The sequence below is a fragment of the Notothenia rossii genome, assembly GCF_949606895.1.
Source record: "Notothenia rossii genome assembly, chromosome: 1".
Classification (NCBI taxonomy): Eukaryota; Metazoa; Chordata; class Actinopteri; order Perciformes; family Nototheniidae; genus Notothenia; species Notothenia rossii.
The window spans coordinates 30,440,945-30,465,646 of NC_136912.1; positions in this window are offsets into that span (position 1 = coordinate 30,440,945).

Below are 24,702 nucleotides of genomic sequence, written 5' to 3' on the forward strand. Positions count from 1 at the left end.
TATGTTGCAGTCCAGTGCGGGGCTTTTTGCGACTGGGGGTGTCCCATTAATTAGGACGCATGGCTAGAAGGAGGAGGAGCCCGGCGGAATTATTATAGTGCTTTGTGCTCTTATCATCTTTGGTCTAATTTAGTCGTGTGGTGAGACACCAGAATAGGTATGTGGGGTAAATGAGGAGAAGCAGAGAGAGAGGGAGGGAGAGAGAAAGATTGAGGGAGAGATTGCAATCCTATATTTTATGCGTAAAAGTTAGGTTTTAGTCCAGGAGTTTCTAGGCTTTCAGTCTGAAAGTATTTGGATTATCTGGATGTTGCCATAAAAGACAAGTCGACTCAGGTGTAGTTGTAGCAGATATAGTGAGAAGGATTTTTTTCCTCGACCCAAAGCGTGGATGATCCTTTGTTTTGTAAAGGTAATGTAGAGCTGGGCCATATATCAGCTCTGATGATACCTCCTCCGGGGCGGGAGGGAAGGAGCAGCATGCATCCCTCTCAGCAACGCCAAAACCCGGGCCATAACTCAGGCAAAAGGGCTCCTTTTTATATCATCCGAGAAATATTTCATCTGCTCTCAAATTTCCTCGCGTCCTGCAGGTTTGACATGATGAGTTTATTTTCTTACCGGGCTGAAGGATTGGCGACAGGCTATTTGCATAGGAAAATGAATTTACGCAGCTGCACAAAATATGATGCCTTTTCCTATTAAATACAAATACAAATACAGGCGTATATCCAACGGAGGAAATAAGTTTATTTAATCTTTACATTGTTGAAGTTGCCCGTGATTTTACTGCGGGAGAGGGACATTTAAAAAACAAATTGTAGCAATTCATTATTATTATTTAAAGAGTTATTTTTGTTTCGTCGATGCTGACATAATAACGCTGTTATTTTTAGAATATTTTATATATTTATTTTTTGATGAATGTGTTCAGGTGGTGGTTTGAAGCAAATATTGCAATGAATAGTTTTACATCATCGATGTTTACAAAAATAAAACAGCAACATAGTGAGGATGATGAAGATGATGATGAGAGAGAGGATATACAATTAATAACGTGGTCGTATTTTATAGTTCTATTCAGCCTCATTTAAAATAGTTTCCTATATTATTTTCCATTTTATTTTATTAAAACATTAAACGATTGTATTTAAAAAGTTCTGTCCATATACAGGACTTCCACAACATAAACGAGTTAGACATTTCATGTTTGATCTATTATCAACTTTTCCCTTTTTGTTAAAACAACATCTTAATTTAAAAAAAAAGTAAAATTATATTATTTCGTTATTCAATATGTAAAAAATTTAAATATATTTTGGCTGTCAGTTAGCAAACGGTTTTCTGTGTCCAGCTGAACTATCATGTTATGAATTGGAAAAAAAGAAATGGCAGCCAGGCAGTTTATAGCTGCTGGGGGGGGGGGAGATGTGATTTCAGTAGTAACTGTTTTCTGGTTGTTGCGAAATATAACCAATATCATTTCAAACATTCAAGTTTTTTTCTAATTACTATCACCAAAAAAAAGAACAGAAGAAAAAGGTGTTAAAACAAAATGAATGTAATAAGCCTTTTTGATTCATTCATGTGCTTTTTAAAATAGACATTAAGTAAGGCACACAGGCATTTATAAATAAATTAGGCTACATGAATAAAAAATGTAATGATAAAAAACCCACTTAGTATTAAAACAATTACAAACAGGCAACATGTTTCCTCTCACACATATACAACATTACAGCAAATAGAAATGTCAAAGAAAAGAGCATTATAATATGATATTATGAATTGGCAAATAACCAAAATAAATAAAATAATTAAATGGCACACAAGGTGATCTAATGTGTGAACACAAATGATAAAATGTAACAATTTATTTTTCATGAAATGTGTGTGTTTCCAGCCCGCTGAGCTGTGTTTGGCGCCTGTTTATTAAAGACAGATATTTGTAGTGTCCTCATCTCTGGGTCTGGCTTGCCAAGGTCAACGACACGGCCTGCCTCTCAGCTCTCCTTTAGCCACACAACTTAATCTCATAAGCTACTAGACTGTGCAGGGGACGTCCACTGGCGGGGGCACTGACTGTCTGGAAAATGACCCATAGACTGCTTCATTTTCTGCTTTTCTTTGGAAGCTGTTGTGGCCTTTTTAAGAATAGCTTTAGAATAATCCCCTCTGGTTAATCATAATCAACTGTTAGAGTGTATTTCTTTACAACAGCTAAGCACTGAAACAACTGAAACGTTGACTTTAATGTCAATTAATTATGTCAACACATTTCACAGTTTAAGTTGAACCTAATACCTTTTTATTTAGGCTTATTATTGCTTTCAACTAAGCTAATTCAGTTATGTGAAATCTGTTGACATAATACATTTAATTAAAGTCAACGCTCCAGTTTTGTCAGTGCCACACATTTCCAAGAACACAAGCCCTCTTTTTCTTCCCAACCAGGTGTTGATTTAGGCCTTCCACACTGCGGTCAGTTAGCTTAAAGTGGCACCCTGCAATGTGTTGTTGACCTGCTGCAGGAGGAGGCACAGCATTCACTGCAAGGCTTAGCCTGCGATTAGACAGCTGCAGGGGAAACTATCTACATTGTAGCCATTTTGTGAGACCCCAAAGATGGGGTGTCATGTCTCCCCGCTCCCAAAGGCCTGCCAGTTATCTCACATGACACCAGATATAGATACAGAGGGAGAGATGTGTCTCTTGGTTTAAAACATGTACTGTATAAATCACACGTCATTACCAGAGGTCACTGGCTGAGGCACGCCATTGGATGGTTTCATCGCCAGGGCTCGTCTGGTTGGAGGGATTTATCTAGCGGTGGGATCTCTGGAGAGGCAGCCATATTTTATGTGACTAGAGATGTAATAACAGGCCTCTGACAAATCCCTGACGGCCCCAGCTTCTCCTGCCTCGCAGTGCGGGGCCATCGCTGCATGCTGGAAGCGTAAGCAGCATTATCTCCGCCATGCACGTGGACCGCCGCTCAGATAACTGTTTCCTCCAGGGTTGGGGGCTCTTTGCTGTGACGCTCACAAGGGTCTTGTTAAAGGGTTAGTTCAACCAAATCATCATGAATTCTCTCATTTACCTCTGCAGCTATATGCAATCATGGGTTTTATGCAGGGAAATTCACCTTTGAGGATTCAGATCCAGATTTTTACCGACTCAAGGCCATAATTACATTGAATATAAACAACAATACAATAACGACAAAATAATAGCACCCAGTAGGAATTACGTGCAACAATATTTGTTTGGAAAAGAGAATAGCTGGGTTTTCATCCTAATGTTGCACATTTTCACCACATTTTAGAGAAAAATCAGGGAAAGGTAATGCCAATTACTGCTTTTTCTATTCACTACATTTTTCGATTGTTATTAGTTGTTCGTCAAGATAAGCAGTAGCTGGCAGTGTAATTAAAAGCCTCAGTTCTCTCACGCTGAAAACCAACAAATACAATTGTATGTTTTCATGTGTGGATTATCATATTTTTTTTTTTTCTCCAACGTTTACAGGTTGTTTTTTTAAGGAAATTGAAAGTGTTCATTAAAACAGATGGACTAAACTGTTTTAATGAACACTTTTTTTACACACTAATGTATAAAACTCACCCTTCCTCAATATCATCCAATGGGGCCTTGCTTATATATCATCATTATATATATATGCTCACTTACGGTATAGCTATACCTTTTATGTTTGGTGATGCCATTGAGTCAGTTTGTCCACTTCATGACGTATTTTTACACTGCTTAGCCTACTCCAACCAAGACAAAACATAACTTTTTGGCTAAAATTGGCTTTTAAAACAAATGAACTGTTGTCAATAGTCCAAATCAAACTCCTGTTTTTCTAGAGCAATTTTCTATAAACAAATACTGTGTTTTCAGAAAGTTGAAATTTATAAATGTAATTTCAATATTATGAAACCAAAGTCTTTTACTTCAATTGAATTTAGTAAGTTGCAGTAAGCCAATATTACAAGATACAATTAAAACCATAAGGACAGCTGGATAACTCTTTAGGTTTTAAACGTATAAATGCCACAATGCAAAAAATACTCCAACATAACAAAGAATCTTTCATGTACGAACATTTTTTTCCGAACTAACATTAAATGTACTACTAAATGTTATCAGTAATTATACTAAAATTATTTAAAGTAGTCAGCATTATTAATATACTCAACACAATATGGATCTGCAAATATAGCGGAATGGGTGTTGAGCAGAAAGAAATAGAACCCTTAATGTTAAGTGCCCCAAAATTATACTTAAGCACGCTAATTGGGTTTGTGTACTTTTTTAGCAGTTGAAAAATATATAACTTTTTTATGGACTAACCCTTTCAAAATAAGAGGACATCTACACTCTTAAACCAAACTTTAAAATATGTGTTTTCTTTCATAAAGTTCAATGCTTCTAACACTCAGGAACTGCAAAATAAACAAAAATAAACATAAAAATCGAGTCGAACGAAACAGTCAATAAATGAACAAGTCATGACATTCTCCCCATGCAGCAACAGCAGAAACAGGTGCACAGTCTCCCAGGAAATACAAGGAGTTACCCCATGGGGTGTATATAATGCAGAGTTCCTCTGCTTAAAGGACCTTTTTCATGGGTCTCTGACTGAAGTAATACAAAATATTACTCTCACCGCAATGGACGCTATAAAGAACCACTCACTCAATAAATAGTTTGACACCAATGTTTAAGAGCGTGCAAACATGGTTTTCTCTCCTTATGATGGCGATAAAGCTGAACCGCAGAACCGTTTCCTGGGTCTTACCTGGTGGAGCAGTTGTTCCGCTCACACTCTTCTGCCTGCCAGTAACAGACTGGCTGCACACACACCATCATACTGGTGTGGTTTGGGGCCTGTACACTTGTTGTTGGAGCAGCCTGAACATAAGCAGTTCCTAATTTACAGAAAGCAAAACGGCACATATGTGAACATCGGTTACTGGTCGGTGCATGACCATTAAACCCATCTCCCAAAACATGTTTCACCTCGCTTTTTGCACTGACCCATTCACAATCTGCTCAGGAGCTACCTCCACATGCTCTCAGTTTCCCCTTTGCTTCCTCTGATGAATCCCTCCCCTGCACTATGAATGTCACAAGGCAGCACTAGATAGTGCTTCATTTGAATGTTCTTCCTTTCTCTACACTTCCCCATAAAACACAGTAAGCAGCAGTGAAGCTGAAGGATTGTTTTATTTGGGATGGCCAGGGTGGGAAAAAATTATTCACCGCCATTGGTAATAAAAACTGCCGGAGGAGAACTGGGGAGAATTATGATGGCAATCCTTCCTTTTTTCACATTTGTGAAGGCTGTTTTTTTGTTTTTTGATGCAACAAGGATAAAGAGACCTCGAGGTGGGAAACAGAAAATCAGATTTGTCACTTTCAGAAGTGTAAACACCATCTGCAATTCTGTTGATTACTCGTACGTATAATTATAGATCAGACTGGATTTTATTACTTATTACTTACTGTTTATTTAAAGCTGCAATGTGATATCTTATCAGTTTAAGCTACAATCTTTATGGATTATCAACTGTGCCATGAAGGTATGTCTGCTTTTTTAAATCAAATCCCAGTTTATTTAATTCAAACATGAACTTAAAATAAGATAAGACCACCAGGCCACTCTAATTACATGAAGTGGCTTTGGGTTGTGTTCATTCAATGCCCATAGGGGTTTTTCCAATATGGCCGCATGGGAACAAACGCTGACAGGTCAGCTGTTCTCTCTGTGAGGAGAGGAATGTCTCCCTTTCTCCTCCTCGCTCCCTCTTTTTCACTCTCTCCATCCTTTGTCAATTATTTTCCTCCCTTTTCTTTTCCCTCTTCTCTCTGTCAGATCTCCCCTCCCAACTCACAAACACTCACACAGACACACACACACACACACAAACATTGTCTTTGAGAGATGGCCTCTGTCTTTCAATTAGCCTGCAATGGCCCTCTTACAAGGCTGGCGTCTGGCGAGTTAGGCCCGCAGCAGATGCTGCTGTGGATTGGCCGTTCATCTGCAGCCTGCAGACTGTATTGAATAGTCATTAGGGTGGAGCTGACTAGTCATGACAGAAGAAGTGGCTTTGTGTGGGAGGGGTTGCTACTACATCAGGTTATCTTTATTCTCTTGTTCTCTGTGGGTTTTATTATTTTTTTTAACTAGGAGGCTCTAATTAGGAGGATAAACAGATAATGAATAGTGTCTCTGCTTGACAGTCAACTGAAGTGTTTTTATTGTTGCGTTGTTATGGTTTGCTGTATGATTTCTGATCCCTGGGAGGAGAAAGCAGAAAAGAGCCGCAGAAAACCCCCTGGTGGGCAGAAGAGCCACGAGCCAGGCTGTTGCGTTTGTGTATGATTTGTCGACTCTCAGTGGGTCTGTTCATGAAGCACCTGGCAACCCTGCACAGAGGAATATGGTGGCTGCCATGACCATACTCTGACACACACTCAACCATATGCCCCCATTGTCATTCCAATGAGCTCGGACAACATTCACTTTCCCCTCCTTTCAGCAAACGCTATCAATGCAAACCCCATGTGGAGGGGCCCGGGTCAAGAGGAAGACTCACTACAAAGTGTCCGCTGACACTCAGGGAGGCACACACACACACATGCATGCATTTAAACACACACACACACTGCTCCTGCGTCCCTCTGCTCCTTCTCCCCCTCCTCTCCTGAACCCCCGTAGGCTGGACTGAGGAAATGTGAATTAGCTTCATCAATGCAGAGGTTAACATTGCGCAAAGACGATGTTGACCTCTCGTTGTATTCTTGGTTTGATGTCTTTCTTAGGGCCAAATGCTTATGAATAAAAATGGCGAGGGGCGAGGTTGACAAAGGGATTTGTCTGACTAATGCCAAGGGAAAACCCCTCAGGGAAAGCCTGGTTAAGCCCAACACCATTGAATTCCCCCCCCTGCAGTATTATCAATCATGGCGTGGCTCACACAGCGCCGTTATTGTTTTTGCCATAATTGTGTCAGAATAGCTTTCATTTGTCTCTAATGAAAAGTGTCTGCTTTCATCATGCTAATGCTGTGAAAGCATAATTATTACACATGGCAACACATAGAGCTTTCTTAGACATGTAGCATTTCAAACGTGCCCCAAACATATGTGCAGCTGCTTGTGCCCCAGTGATAGTAAATCACTTAATTTCACTTTATTGGGAAAAAATTAACCAAATTAAAAAACACATATTTTCTCACTTAAGGCTGTCACACTATCAGAATTTGTACTGCCCTGTTATATTTTCCGAATGAATTCACCGTAACCCTACTTCCATAATATTTATAGAATACGTTTTTAAAATAATGTTTTTACCAAGGTCTTTTTAATAACAAATGTTGGTAAATGAATTATGTGTGTGTGATATGGGTCAAGAACAGAAAAAAAGAAAACATTTTAATAGAAGTTGGATCATTGAAAACATTGTATCATGTGTTTAAATAATGTGATATTGATAACAACAACAACAAATTGCGGTTATTGTCAATATTGGTGTATACTGTGATATCCCTACTTTTACTATAGTGGCATCTAGCCCTGCAGGTTAATCATTAGAAATATGTTATGCCATCATCCAAAGATTGGAGTTGAATGGAGCATAATAATATGAAATTGCATTAAAAATACAAAAACAATACCCCATTTACACTGTGGCGACTATTTCCTTGGTCAAAGGGAGTTCAAAATAAATTGAGGTTCATGAATGTTTCTGTAAAGACACATTGCTGGTAAAAATATTCAATGTCACCTTTCAATGCTGTAAGCACACCATAATTAATTCCTTACACCTTAATTGTATTGGTGTGGAGGAATTTTCTCAGAGCTATCCGACTTATATTTCTAAACCTGTACAAAATAAATTTTGCATAGAGAGATTACCCTAGAAAACATACGTTTTTTGTTTTAATTTGGGTGGATCTGGCCCTGCAAACAATTTAAGGGAAGTCTACTTATATAATTTCTCATTTAAAATGAAATAAAATAAATATCTGATTTGTGAAATGACAGCTTAATTCTGCATTCTCCATCAACAAATTCAACAGAATCAGCACTAATTTTACAACCGATTTAAAATAGATTTGATGGCATCCTCCATAAACGTGTTGATGGTAATAATCAACGGTTAGAACATAAACAACAGAAAACCTGGGGCAAGAAGTCTGAGGCGGGTCCTCGACCTTTAACCTTGATATAATTGAAAAACATGTCCGTTTTGGTTGGTTACACAAGAATTCAAAGTGGTTTGTTTAACGTTACAATCAAATATAAAAAATGACACATGAACATGCAGAACTGAGAGCTTGTTTCACAGTCAGAAATCCCTTTTTGTGACTTTTTGTGTGTGTGTTTCTACATGCAGGTGCTTGTCTTTGTGTGTAAGAACAATTAAAGACTGCACTCCCACACACACTCACATCATATGCTCCACAGGGCCCAGGCTTGTCTTTATGAGTTTATTAAAAGCGTCTTGTTTTGTATCATGCTCTCCCAGCAAAAAACCACAAACCCAATATATCACACTGTTATTGTGGGTAATTAAGTCCAAAACTTGGTGGTATACGATGCCCGTTGTGCATAAGCAAAAATGACCATTTTAATTGCAAAGGAAATATTAGCTTGCACTTTATCTAGCGTGAAAGATAGTATTACTCTTCTTAATATTGAGGGAGGAGGAGGGCCCCGAGAAGATAGCATGGGCATTCATTATACTAACAGTCCCCCTTTAAAAATGAATGGTAATGAGACACAACAGCTATTTACTTTGCTTTAATGCTGTGGCAAGTAGCAAGCATGACCCCCCTCCTTCCTGCAAACACCCCCGCTGCTGCCCAGAGCTTTTTAAATCTTCAGACTTGTTACACTGGCAAAACACAACGCATTAAAAATGTAAGAGGTACGAGTCGAGCCCAGACAAATTCACCTCTTGCTGATTATCCTGCTAATCAGTGCAACACAGTGTCTGCTTTCTACTGCCGCTGCCTGACACACTTTATATCATAATGGAGGGAAAAGCACATCCTCATCCATCAATCATGATTATGAATCCTGTCTCTTCTACGTTTTTTTGTGTCCTCTTCTTCATCTCACCGTGCAGTATTTCTCACAGGCGAGCTCAATAAGCTGCTCCTCTCTCCCCCCCCCCCCCCCCCCAACAGATGAGTGTGGCCTGAAGGAAGAGGGCTGCCATTCATCCAGATCTGTGCCTGTTCCTGCCGTTTAAACCCGAGCAGGCTCGACTAATGCCCCTGCCTCACTTCTCCTCCACGCTGCTGCTTTATAGGCTTTGTTCGAAGCAGCTCCTTTATTGCTCCCCACCCCCCCCATCAACCTTCTTCATATTTTTCACCTCCTAATTCTCTCCACCTTGCCGTGATCTCTTTGTTTCTGTCCTCTCATCACCTCTCATCACCTCTTACCCTTGTGCTTTCATTTACCTCTCACATCCGTCCTTTTGCTTTCTCCATCTCCTTCTCCTCCTGTAAAATAACATATAAAAAGGTGTGTGGGGGGGGGGGGGTTCTTAGACGAGAAGTCGGTGGCGTTGAGCCGAGGAGGACACACTCCACTTAGATAAATATCCCCATCGCTCTGAGCAGAGCCAGGGAGATTTATTCATCCGCCGAGCTGGCAGAAAATTGACTTGTTTCATGGGGGCAGGCTAGTGACGCATCGCCATGAGAGGCAAAGAGAAAGGGAGGGAGGGGAAAAAGAATGATAAAGAGAGAAGGCGCATGGAGAGAGGGGAAAGGAACAAGGCGGAGAGAAAAGAGGGGAGAAAGAGTGAAGCGATTGAGGGAGTGGGGAGGGAGAAAAACGATAAAGAGAGATGAGAGAGAGTGATGTCCCTCCCCTTGTACCAGAGGATAAAGCCAGTGGGGTGGTGAAACAGTGATGAGGGAAATGGTACAGCTGACATTTATATAAGAGGATATTGATGAAGCAGAGACAATAGCAGACTCCATCCACTCCTCCTCTTCCTCCTTCGCCATCCTTTCTCTTGTTTACTACTTTTCACTCTTCCTCGACTTGTCTTTCCTCTTCTGTCTCCTTCAACTCTCTCTGTCTTCAGACTGACAAAGCACCGTTATTGGCCACTACATCCTCATCGGGAAGGAAGGGCCACAACCTTGGGTGACTTAAGACTACAACCGCCAATGCATCACAGTGATAATCTCAGATGTTCTTCCTTCCACACACACACACATACACACACACACACACACACACACACACACACACACACACACACACACACACACACACACACACACACACACACACACACATCCTCAACATAAAAACTACAGTGTGCCTGTGTTTCATAACGTGTCCATGCTAACACAGCAAATACAGAGGAGAAGAATGCTGCCTCCCCTCGGCTTTTCTGAAGAGGTGTATTGAACGGAGGTGTGTGGATGTGTGTGTGTGAGTGTGTTTGTGTGTGCTTACTTTGTATTTGTGTTTGTGTGTGTCTGTAAGTGCGTATGCGTTCTGGGAGCGATGGGGCGTGGAGGATTTCTGCTTGTATCAGCACCTGGGCTGCACTGAGAGAGAGGTATGCAGGGGAGAAAGATGGGGAAACTGGGAGACTGTGTGTGTGTGTGTGTGTGTGTGTGTGTGTGTGTGTGTGTGTGTGTGTGTGTGTGTGTGTGTGTGTGTGTGTGTGTGTGTGTGTGTGTGTGTGTGTGTGTGTGTGTGTGTGTGTGTGTGTGTGTGTGTGTGTGTGTGTGTGTGTGTGTGTGTGTGTGTGTGAGAGAGAGAGAGAGAGAGAGAGAGAGAGAGAGAGAGAGAGAGAGAGAGAGAGAGAGAGAGAGAGAGAGAGAGAGAGAGAGAGAGAATGGGGGTGGTTAGCAGGAAGCAGAGTATAATTTAGCCCCACCAAAGCTCAAGGCTCATGTCAACCTTGGATAGGGACCCAGGATGATAATTTGAATTGGGAATTAAGTCACCAATCAATGGTTATATTTATGCTGAATCAGTGGTTTATTAAAGGGAGAGAACTCAATCATCTGATTGTGTGTGTGTGTGTGTGTGTGTGTGTGTGTGTGTGTGTGTGTGTGTGTGTGTGTGTGTGTGTGTGTGTGTGTGTGTGTGTGTGTGTGTGTGTGTGTGTGTGTGTGTGTGTGTGTGTGTGTGTGTGTGTGTGTGTGTGTGTGTGTGTGTGAGCATGCGCAGGTACAGCTTCACAAGTGTGAGAATTTGCAAGCTCCTTCCTGTGTGAATACAAGCAGATGTTTGTTTGACTGCGGAATTAAAAGTTGTTTGCTGATGGCTTTTTTCATAGCATGTAAGACCTCACATGAAACAATCTTTGGGGAAATTATTCATATGATGCTTTCTGATCATTGTGAAATAAGGGAAACATGGGGGTCATTCGGTGCAGCTTTGCTTCTACAGACATCGGTAACCGTTCTAACTTCTAACATAGCTAAACTGGAGCTTTTATCCCCATGCTGTACAGCTGGGTGATAAAATATGATGCTACAATATATATTTGTATCTTACTTCAAGCAGTATACCGTATGTACGTGCTTTTTCTACAAGACCTACTTTTTTTCGTTTATAAAAAAAAGAAGTCATCCTTTAATTAAAATGCAAATGTTGTGCAATTATGGAAGCAGCCACACCAGAAATGTGCTTCCGTCTATCATTTAAGTGATTACTTAATACTTAATCATTGGCATCCAACATTGGCTGTCTTAGGCTAAAAAGGTGGCTCCATAGAGTCTGGCTTAAGGACCTGATTTCACGGTTTAAAAGAATAACAAAATGTTCACAGTGACGTATCAAACCTCTACAACAGCATTACTCACTTCTTCTCTGCCCATCCCCATATGGTTTCATTAAGTGTGCTTGTCTAGCTACAGACGTTAGCTCTCACAATCAATGTTAGCTAACATCAGTTAAAAGTGCTTGCCTTAAACTAAAGCTGCATTCACTCAAATTGGGCAGGATGGGTAGAACAGGAAAACCTCTCATTATTATAGCTTGGGATTGTTAATGCAATAATTGAAGATGTTTAACACAGCTGCTCACATTGTGGTCACATAATTTAATATAATTATCTTATTTGTTAGGTTACGTAGCAACCCAGTCTCACGACATTTCGTGTTATAGTCACACATTTAATCTATTGATTCGTGTTCACCAACACGAATTCCCCCATTTTTTCATGTCACACAGAACGATTTTAAAAGCAATGTATTTCAGAATCAGAATCAGAATACCTTTATTTGTGCCACAGAGGGGAAATTTGCATCGTCACAGCAGGAAAGAGCCACAGACAGCTTAGTGTTGTTATACTAAAAAAGTACTAAGTTATGATATCAGAAAAAATATAAGAAAAAAAAAGAAATGTCTATTGGTGCCGTCGTGCCTGCAACACGTCTTTTTGTCCGGTCGGGTCTTGGAAGACCGGAATGTGTGGGGTTCATAAAAACTTCTTCAATATCTAGCCACGATTATTGTTTCTATTTTAAAACGTATAATGTCTGACTTTTTTTGCCGTCTGTGAGGAAAATAAATGGGGCTCAGAGCCTCAAAATACTGAAATCTGTATTTTTTTAAATCTTTTTTTCCTTCTAATTTGTTATTATTTTCTAAATAGCACACTGTTATGTACTCACCAATAACACGCACATCCTTGCTTTTATTTATTTGTTTAATTCCATAATCTCTGGCTTTTTTGGCGTCCGTCAGGAACTGAATTTCAAAATAAAAATAACTGGAAACAGACGTAGGCCTATAAGGGACATTTCGAGCATCATTGCGATACACAGCCACTGAACTGATTACCCAAGATCCTCAGCTATGGTTTTAGCTCGGTGATTTGGATGTTTTAACCGCAATGCACGTTGGGATATGGTGTGAATGCGATATGAAATCCGAAAAACATTTCGGAGTTTAGGATAGCCGAAGAAGACACTACACTACCCATAATCCCCAGCTATCGTTTGGGACTACAGTCCTGTTGACAAACCCCGTGATTAATCTTCAAGCTCTGGGATCGGATATTGGAGTGGCAGTGCGCCAAGGTTACGCGGAGCGTCAAACAGCTGTTTGAAATGGAACGAAACCACGGCAGACTCAAACGCCCCCCCAGAACTACACATGCTGGCTGTTTCGCAACATGTTCTATGGCACGTCTCTACAAGGAATTGTAGTTTTAAAAGATATTTTTCGTTTTTCCCAAAATTAGAAGTTGACAGTATTAAACCTCTTAAACCCCAAGCCTGTTTTTCAGGTTTCAGGCTCGAAAATGACATTCCCAGAATAAATGACCATATCTTCCCTTCTAAAAGGGTTAAAATAATCTTTTTTCTCAAAGTAATGATAAACCTGTGAGTTGGATGTAGAAAAGTCAGAATCAATATAGATGTTTTTTATTTTAAAGAAAATTCAGATTGTAAAAAAACGTAAATTATAGTGTCCGTCCAAATAATATGTTGTACTTATAGTGAAAACTAACCTTGGATGATGGGTTAGTAGACTAAAAGCTTTAGGAATCCAAAGTACAACATATAATAAGTACCCTGTATCAAGATTGATGCAAAAAAAGGGATATTTGACCTTTTTAGAAAGATTTAGCAAAAAAAACCTCTTCTGGGGCCATTTGGGTGGATTTTCCTTATCTCTGGCCCCCCTTCTTCGATTTTGACATGTGACATCTCTTTCTGACCGTTAGAGCCAATAGAATCGAAGAGAAATCCTCCTGCACACACTCATGTTAAAAAAGAAAGGTGGCGTCTTCGCGCATTCAATCTTGCTACAGAGCTTAGGATCTCCCTGCTCTACTATTTTAAAACGGAATTGCAGTTTTATTGCTTATAGATTATCAGAACATTTCAAAGGGGACACAGCCACATTGGATATTAACCTATGGATTAACTACATTATCGTTGTTATCGTTTTAATGCCATTGAAGACCAGTTTTGACCAGACAAAACCAAGGTAAGCCATCTTAGCGTTGTAGGCTACGTAGCGCCACATGTTTTGATGTACGTTTTTGTTGATAATGTCGCAAGTTTGTATCTTTCAGTGTTGAGGTGGGCACCGTTAGATTCTGCGTCTTTACGATCATAAACTATGTGTTGGATGTGCAGCTAGGATAAGTAATAAGGGAGCTAGGAGTTATTTTCGGTGCATTAATAGGTTAGCATTTTTCGCTCTGGGCTAATTCAGAGGCTCACTGTTAGCATTGTGTTTTTTTTTGTTTTTTTAAATGAAAAAGATCAGTTAAATTAGTTTTTTCCCGTTATATGGATATAAAATATTCATAGTTTATTAAATATTAAGGTTCCTTAGAAGTTGTTTCCTGCAAATGACGCGATTTCGGCCCTGGAACCGGGTCCGTCGGGCTTAAGAGGTTTTAAACTGTGTACACCCCTGGAGGTTTAGGTGATATGAAACAAATTGGTGTGTACACATTTAAAACATATAATTAATAAATGGGTGAAAATTGCTTGTGTACATAATGCGCAGCATTAATATATACCCACATGACAGCTCATTGTTACTTTGTAATTCTACTCCACTACAATTCAGAGGTTAACCTGTTGTTTTTACTCCACTACATTTATTTTAGTTACTTTGCAGATTCTGATTAATGATGTGAAATATAAACAACCCTTAAATCAGGCTTTAGTTACACCTGAGTAAAATTCAGGGAAGATGATTGTCAAGTGCCAACAATAAGGAGAGATATTTGATAGTTGGTGCTTGAGAAGACTAAACATTTATCTGCAGATCCCTATAAAGTATATTCATTACTCGTTGTTCTCTAATCATTCATTAAAGACTGTATGCAATGGCTATTTTGCACATCCCTTTCAAGATTTCAAGATTTTCTAAGGTTTATTGACATATCATACACAACTAATTCAATAACGTGCTTTCACCACTAGGCGGTGCACACAAGGTACACACAACCATAGTAACTTTGTATTATTAGTGTAGGACACTTGTGTATGTATAACATCTGAAGATGTGTAGTTTTATTCATGTTTTCACATACTTTTACAGGATATTGCTATATTATTTCACATGTTTTACTTCTAATATCTGATTTGTAAAAAATCACAGACAGAAAGGTATATCCGTCATTTAATGGTAAGCTATTGAAATTGTGATTCCATAGATGTGTCTCCCATCACCCAAAACCCCTGACTATTCTTTCAACTCAGTATTTACATTCTTATATTCAAATAAATCAGTAATATCTTTAAACACTACAAGTCCTTTTATATTAGCTGTGCAACGTTATGGTGCACATACCACCTACTGTATCTACGAATTGGATCACATATAAAAGTCAGCCGAATTAGTGTTGATACTGCGAGGAGACGTATTGTGTGAAGAGAAATTGAAGATGTTGTTTAATTGCTGATATATTTATGATCCACGTCATGTATTCAGTTTCCGTGGCAGTTCTTCCAGTTTGTCAATACGTTTTCTAATCAGGGCTCTATAAATAGAGAACTATGGCAGATGTGTAATATTTAATGCAGCCGAACCGTGTATTACAATGTCGTTATGTGATGACGTTCAAAGAGAAAAGCAAGCACACTCGGAATAAAGTATTATTTTCTTTTTTTTTAAATGTTTTTCGGATTTCATATCGCATAAACACCATATCCCGACGTGCATTGCGGCTAAACAATCCAATCACAAGCTTCTAGCTGAGGATGGGTAATCAGTTCAGTGGGTTAGTGCAGAGCCGTATAATAGAAAACTCTTCTATTATACGGCTCTGGGTTAGTGGTGTGTATCGCAATGATGCTCAAAATGTCCCTTATAGGCCTACGTCTGTTTCCGGTGACTTTATTTTGAAATTCAGTTCCTTAGGAACGGCTAAAAAGCCAGAGATGATAGAATTAAACGAATAAATAAAAAAAGGCCGACATTACACGATTTAAAATAAAAACAATAATCGTTGCTTGATATTGAGTAAGAAAATGTTTTTATGAAGCCCACAGCTTCCGGTCTTCCAAGACCCGACCGGACAAAAAGACGTGGTGCAGGCACAAAACATACTACCAATAGAAATACATTGCTTTTAAAATCGTTCTGTGTGACACGAAAAAAAGGGGGAAATCGTGTTAGTGAACATGAATCAATAGATTAAATGTCGTGACTATAACACGAAATGCCGTGAGACTGGGTTGTACGTAGTTGTAGCTATTCGCTATTCGCTAACGAGTGAAACCATACAAACAAATAGTTAAGCTGCTTTTAAATGAACCAACCTGATTCTGTGAGGGTTTATTTGGGATTTTCTTTTTAAGTGCAACTGCATGTCGAGACTTTGCAGCCATATTGCCACTGATTTGTTGCTTTGGAAGCCCATAGCCCCGAAGTTCAATTATCCTGTAATTGTATACACTGTAAACATATGCTTAAAGGTAAATAAAATGTCCTTTCTGCTAACATTTAATCTTAGCAGTCTTTTTGTGAACCAAGTTAAATATACAGATTTGGGCATTTGTTCCTCTGAATAAGGGTTCACCCGAATATTGACTTTCACGGGTCATTAATAATGTGTCTGTCAGAGCAATGGCGAAACTGTCAAACTTTGAATCTCATATGATCCGAATGCAATATTTTGATACAAACTACAGTTACTACAGAAATGTTCATTTGAATTGATACGGCGTGTGGAAATTGTCCTTTAACTGTTCACTGTCAGGTTCTTTGTATTCATTGACATTTTTTGTGAATTTTTGTGCTAACTTAAAGCTGCTTTCCAGCAAAAGGAGCTAGCTGCAAACTTAACGGAGCTGCTACAGACTACAAACTGTGAGTATTTTAATTCTCCTCCTTTTCACATTTAGAGTTATACTTTAAATCTTAAACATTCTGATCAGAAAAGTATACAAGACCGCATATCTGGTTATACGTTGAAGCTATTTAAAAGAGGTTAGTAGTAGATAGTTCGTAGACGCTATAGACTCGTATAGGCCAAATCCAAAATGTATTGAGGCCTGATCATCTGAAAAACTCCAACTCCACTCCGATCTTACATGGCACAATTGTAAAACACCCCCAAACAAACATCTTGTACACACAGCAGTTTAAAATGACCTCAGGTTTCCTCGAGAATGTGTAAGGTGTGTGTGTAATTTCCACATATGAGAGTGTTTGTACCTCTGGAGTCCGAGCAAATGTGAGTGGCAGCCGTGTTGGGGAGGCACCGTGACCTTCTCTCTCCGGACTGTAACTCAATCAGAGCTCAAGGCGTGACACCGTAACCCTGCGTGGCAGGAAGAGGCCTGGCTGCAGCACTCTGCTAATGCCTTCACTAATGGCCGTGACTGCACCGCGCTCATATCCCCCCGGAAAACAAAGCCGCTCCACTGCCAGTTCCTTACGATTGAGAGATAAGCCTGTTTTATGTGATTCACCACAAAATGTGTGTTCAGGATGACAAGTTCACAGGTTAACTTTTCTTAGGTTACAGGTTCATTAAGGGAATTAATGATGCTTCTTTGGCAGCTGGATTAAGAGAGTATCTGCTTTCCTTCCAGGCATGCTCTCCAAAAAAGTCCTTTGCACCCAATGTGTATTAACTGTGATTATTTTAAATGGCCTTTAAATGGACAATGGCCACTTGAACCCAGGTGCTTTTTCTCAGGCTATAAGGTGGCATTAGTTTAGTCAGTAACACTTGTAGATGTTTAGATAAGGGAAGCTAGCTAATCGGATTATGTGGAGTTCATCACTGAGTCTAAAACGTGGAGGGTGGCTGTGTTTCATCAGCTGCTGAGAGGCACCGCACAGCTTGTGTCGCTGTGCTTACAAACACCTGCATACTCACAGCGTGGGTTTTGTGTGTGTATGCGTGTGTGTATGCGTGTGTGTGTGTGCGTGTGTGTGTGCGTGTGTGTGTGCGTGTGTGTGTGTGTGTGTGTGTGTGTGTGTGTGTGTGTGTGTGTGTGTGTGTGTGTGTGTGTGTGTGTGTGTGTGTGTGTGTGTGTGTGTGTGTGTGTGTGTGTGTGTGTGTGTGTGTGTGTGTGTGTGCGTGCGTGCGTGCGTGCGTGCATGAGATTGTGTGTCTTGCTGCTGCACATGCCGATACCTCAAACTACTTTCTTTATCCAACTGTTATTTTGTAATGTTTTCAAGACACCACATTGCAAATAATTTATGGTTTTATTAGTCATTATTATGAACAATTCTCTATAAATTAAGTTAGCAGAGACCTTGTGTTTAAGGGTTGTGAAAACATTCCTTTGTTTGAAAAGGAAGACCACTTACCTTCTTGAGAAAAGCTGTGGTGCATTGTAACCAAAATTACGGATTTGACGTATCTTTTTAGTTTTGGCACCCCTTATTAAGATATCATGGTTAGGGCTGGCAACGTTTTTAGTTTTTTATATCGCAAACATATGTCATGAAAAGTCTGAAACCAAGAATCTATTTGTATTGAAATGCATTTCTAACTTAGGGCACTGCACTCAAGCTTAATCATCTCGACTGAATCTTTAAACATTGTTCACAAACATTTTTTATAGGACAAAATCATTTCCTGGGCCCTTTAGTTTTAAGCGAAATATACTCAAACTACAGTTTATTATGCATTTTTTGGGAACTATTTTCAGCTGCAGATTAGTGTACATAGTGTTCAAGTGGGATGACTCACAATAAACTTCCCATGCTTATTGTAACAAAGGAAAATATCACCTAGTGTAACTGTGTATCCCATTGATGTGTTTATAGTAACTATGTATTTTGTTGGTACAGAGAATTAAGACATTTAAAGACATGAATATTACATTTATTGGTGGTTTTTCGTTGGGATAATGTCTTATAAGCCATCAGGTATACTAGATATCATTACAATTGATTATTTTATTTGTAACTTGTTTACTATTCCCTTGATTAAATGAATGAATAAAATAGAAAGATTTAAGGCATTATCATCTGCAAACAATCGTAAACCGACCAACTCCATCCTAGGTCAGGTTTAAAACTCATTGCTTTATGTAAAAGAAAAACATCATATGCTTGGTATTCCTGCACTGCTATTCCAATTATGCCTAAGTAGCATGTAAAAATAGATAATCAGGCTTTTATGTTCATGCATGTTGTGGAACAGGTGCAGCTTTCCAAACGAGAGCGGCCCATTCTTATCGCTTCTCCCTCTGAGTCAGAAATCGTGAGAGGGTAGAAGGTCGTTCCAATGAGACGAACAATCTTGACCCTGCTCGTAAACTGTGAGGTGCCGCGGATGAAAAAAAGTCAGAAATTCACGTTTGGAAGTGATGGAGAAGTCTGCTGTGTGCCGGTATGTGGGATAGGCCTCCATGTGCCGATTCAGTCAGCAGTCTGTTTTTTTCGGTGGACGCACACACAAAGTTTCGAATCCAATTACATGCATTGGAACAGAGAAAATACATGCAGAGACATGTAAAGTTATGAAGGCATGTCCCAGCACAAGAACATACCAGCCTACGGTGATGTGTTTCCTGAAACACACTGTTTATTATCCGGCTGCTGTTGGGAAAAGGGTTAAGTTGCAGGTCAGAGGTCGTGACGGTGGGATTTCATGGTTAAATAAGAGATTGGACCACTTGTGAAAGAGCGTGGCCTCACAGAGGTGCAAAAACAAAGAGAAGACCAAAGGAGCACACTAGACAAACAGAGAAGAATAACATCGCACAACCTGCCAGAGACAAGAGAAAGTGTAGGAAAAGTCCTGGAGTACAAACAAACTGAGAAATCTCAACAGGCAAAACGACTCCAATTGTATTTACTGCCCTTATTTCCCCATCCCTGTTCTCCCTCACATTTGCATGTCTTTGAGCTCTCCATTTGTCTTTGCTGGTAAACACAATTTAATATTAGAATAAATTACAAATGGAAGACTGATGCATGGGATAGATTTTTCTTGCGGGAAGTTCAGACTCCGCCAACATTAATGTCCCTTGCCACCGTTGGAGGCATAAATCTCTTTTTCTCTCTTTTTGCCTTGAATCATATAGGGAGATTGAATTACTCCCCTGCTCCGCACACATAGAGGCATTGTGCATTACATTGACTGATAAGCTGTCACCGACAGTTTAACTTAGAGACATCCAAAGAGTAATACACCAGTTGAGGATAAACTAACCCCAGTCCCCTTAGAGTAAGCTATGGCGCTGTCACGGTGAAAAATACGACGGGGGCATTTCATATAACATGCCGCATCTGGCCTCAGAAAATAGAGGAAAATGCCTCTGAACAATGCTTGGTTTATGACTGTTTTCATACTAGGTGACAGTTTTACCCTTGAACATAAGGGAAAGCTGGGATCAAAGCACTGAAAAAAGGCTGATATACAAGCTTCACTGTTATCTTTTGACTCTAAATGGAAAACTTGTATCATTCTTTAATCAGAAAACTGTGGTTGTAGATATGAAACGGTGTATTTTATTTTACAGTCAACTATTATTACTGTATTCTCCCTTTTTTACAACATCACCAGCGGTTATATTCTGAGCGGATGCGTACCTTCATAACTCCTGTGATGGATCAGTCTTTATATTTTTTTGCCTCTTTACCATATTTATGAGAGCAGCTAAAGGGCCTTTTCACGCTACAATCTGGGAACAACCATTAACGCTTGGAGTTGGACCAATGGAAGCCAGCCATCTCTCACTCTTCGTAGTTGGCATGAAAACGGGGCGATCCATCACGGCAGGTTTGGCGACAGTGTGACTCGTGGAACTGTACGCCCCTGTGCTTCAGGGTGGTCTGTCCAATTCAACATCTGCATGAGAGACTCCGGCAGCGCAGATGTATTTTGCGGCTGCTCATGTGTTGTGTTGTTTTGATGTGAAAGTGCTGCATTGTTACTGTCTGGCCTCTGAACGGAGAGAGACAATATTACACCATTAATAAAGAATTGCTTAGATTAGCCCAAGAGTGAGGGAGGGAGGAGGGAGTGAAGACTACAATGTCTTGTTTTTCTATTATCTTTCAATTTGTAATGTTGAAAATCAATAGTTACATTAGAGCAAAGGCTGATTGACTGCAAGGCTTGTGTGGATGCATTTTAAAGCATCTGGACTCAGTTCTATTAGTGTTTTAACATCCTGTAATAAGGTGTGAACATTTAGAATAAATTACACAAGAATACAAAAAGAAATTCTGATATTTACAAATATTTACAAATTAAAATAAAAAGCTGCTTTTTAGCTTAGCAGTCATGCCGCTAAGACAGGAGGGTACAATAAGTTGTGTTAGTCTGTGTACATAAGGCCACTGCAGACCCCAGAATGTGTGTCTGTCTGGTTTTATTTGACTGTAGAGGACGCAAATCTTGCAGAACAATTCTTAAATAAAGAAGGAACTGTGCTTGAGTAAACTTTTAAAGCAGACTCACCAGGTTATCTTACGGCAGCATTTATAAGCAATGCAAGCCATCTTTTGAAAATTACTGCAAAGGACTATTTCACTATCTTTAAATCTAAGGCTCTGCATGACAAAGAGCTGCTTAAAGGTGAGGCCATAAAAATGTGATATAGCAAAGGACTGCCACTGACTGAGAGGCTGAGCGAGGACATAAACAAGACGGATGCCCGTCCCCTTTAATATAACATAAAGACTGAGCTGGAGAAAAAAAACAGCTCATTGTAATGAAATGCATTTACTGCAGCACAGGCTTGAAATCAGGCAGAAGTGAGCACAAATGTCAAAAGAGCTCTCCTGTTGAGCAGAGCGGCAGAATTAAGAGGCCTGATATCTAATCCATTTCCTGTGAAACCGGCGGTGTAGAGGACATCAAAGAGAGTTAAAGGGGATTCAGTGAGAGCTGCTGGAGTGGCAAGGCGGTGAAATATGGCACATTTGGTTTCTTCTCTCCCCCGGCACTGGGCCTTTGGAATAATTAGAGCCTAATTCTGTCTAATTAACGGACTCAATTACTCCTGAAGAAAGCTCATCAAAAAGATGGCGGGAAAGCAGAGACGAGAATGGTCGCGTTTTTTCTTTAATTAATGAACTGAGTTGAATAACGGCCATGGAATTAAACATTTCCCCCAATGTGTATGAATTGCAAATTGGAGCATCGTTTCTTTTTTTTCCGAGACGGGAGCCCAGGGGCTAACGCTGCTGTCAAGTAGCTCTCTAAAAAGTCAAAGCGCCGATGCAGCACTAACAAATTACTTAAGATTACCATCTTTAGCACATGCCGAGGTCCTAACGAATAGCGATGAATTAATATGCCGTCTGTGTTCAGGCGCTCCCATTGGCTATGAGTTTCACTGATCCTAAAAGAGCCAATAAAGCAGGCACCAGCGTGAACTTTATGGAACACTTTTCTTCCTGTACAATTGGTTGTCTGTCGATTGCATATTTCACATCCTTGAGACGTTGATATAAGTCTTGTTAAATTACTCAGCTGAGATGGAGCTGTGCATACACGAGTGTTTTCAGGGGTTGAAAACTTTTTATGTGCTATTAGGGCCGTATGAGTGTGTGTGTGTGTGTGTGTGTGTGTGTGTGTGTGTGTGTGTGTGTGTGTGTGTGTGTGTGTGTGTGTGTGTGTGTGTGTGTGTGTGTGTGTGTGTGTGTGTGTGTGTGTGTGTGTGTGTGTGTGTGTGTGTGTGTGTGTGTGTGTGTGTGTGTGTGAGAGAAGTGCTGTGCTGTGCTCAGCAGCTTTAAAGGCCCAAGGGTCGGCTAAGCTAACTCACTGCCTCAGCACTCTTCAGCTCCTCAACACATTCGCTGAGGCACTGGGAAACAAACTTAAAGGCCTAATATTATCACCCATATGTAGACGAGGAGAGCAACACAACGGCACGGGAGACATTTGTTGTTATCCTCAGTGTAACTAGTGTTTTCTGCAAGCTGACAGATCTGCTGCTACACGAATAGGTACTTGTAGACTCACAGCATAGTGTTCTGAACATGTAGCTTTTTGCAATGTTTGTATTGCGTGTTTGTGAATGAATTTCGGGGGGAAATAACATGTATACATTGTGATATAGTTTATTCAGTTTGATGTTTTGTCAGTTTGAGGCTTGAGAAGCCGGGGGAGTGTATGGCTTGCATTATAGCCTATATGTAATTTATATATTTTTAATAGCTTTACTTGCTCAAATAGGTTTTCAATTTGCATGAAATTAAGAGAAAAAAAAACAATGTCTAAAATCACAAAAGAAAAGAAGATAAAATTCAACCTCATTGCTGTTAAATGCTTCCGGGATAAGAATAACCTCTGGCTGGTGGTTAACAGATTATGGAGATATATTTGTTTGCCATTAAAGTCTTGCCTGCCATAAGTGGATAAGTTTTATATAAAAATAGTAAGAATAGACAGTTCAGTTAATAAGACACTAGCAATGAGGATTGTGTGAGTGGGATTCATAAAGACACAACCAGTCAATTGTCAAGATTTGTTAGCCCTTTCATTATTGACTTCCATTAAAAAAACTATGAAGACATTTGAACACATTTTCTTCATAGGTCATGGAGGTTACAAATAAGCTTTTTCTCTCTCTTCTGTATAATACTGGAGCACTTTGCCCCGTAGTGTACATCTTGTATACATGTAAATGTCAAAATATACATTCTTAAATTGAGCCTATACCATTTGCAGGAAAGAAAAATGAAATTAGAAAAACATAAAAGGTGTGTGTTTCTAAAACCTTTTTATCCGGAAAATATTTTGACACTATAGAAGATAGTTATTTTGGATGTACATGGTAATGCAAGCCACACATTTTACATACCTGTATTAGGTTAGCTGAAAGCAATAACATTACGTTTAAATGAAAAGTAACGAATAGAGTTGTGACATTTGTTGACTTGAACCTTTCAGTTTGTTCAGTGCAGTAGACCCAACATGACCACTTATTAAAACATTGCCTTTTTTCTTATAAATATAATATCAACCTTAGTATTTTTAAATCTTCCACGGAGACACTCTTTAATTTAGTTAAAATAATGTTAATCTTAATAAACACCAAATGATTTTGCAATGTATTGCTTTTTGATTAATGAATCAAACAATATATTCTGTGGTTAAAACAGAATGCCAATATAATGGTCCAAGCCTTTCCACAAGAGGAAGAAGAAAACAAATTAAATAGTTTAAATACGATTAGTGATCAAAAAATGAGTTGATTAGTTATTTGTTTATTTATTAAATAATAATAATGTTAAGCAAAGATGTCAAAACTGTTGCTTGTTCCAGCTTCCTTGAGAGATGATTTAAAGCTTTCCTTCATGTGAACTGAACGTTTAGGTTTGAACTATAGGCAAAACAAATACATTGAAAACATCCCCTTGCATTTGGGCCCTATGGGATGATCAGAATAAACATGTTGAGGACAGCTTCCTGCCTTTTAGCTGCTCTCATTCTGGTTTACCATGTTTCAGGCGGAAGACACATCAGAGTGATTTGTGTTGCCCTGGCGCCACACAAACAAAGAGAAACTATTAAACTTCCGGAGGCATTTTCATGAGGTTTCTTCATTTGGTGTTAGATGTGCCATGACACGCCTTGTTTACATTTGAAATTGGCAAAAAGGACTTTCAGATCATCCAATTAAAGTTGTACCCCTCCAGAGACCCGATGCCCTTCCTCTCCTCAGCTTATTGGGCAGCACCCACTGAGAAAAAGCATTTGACTGCATTAACAGTAAATGAGGCCAACGTTTTGTTCCTTTT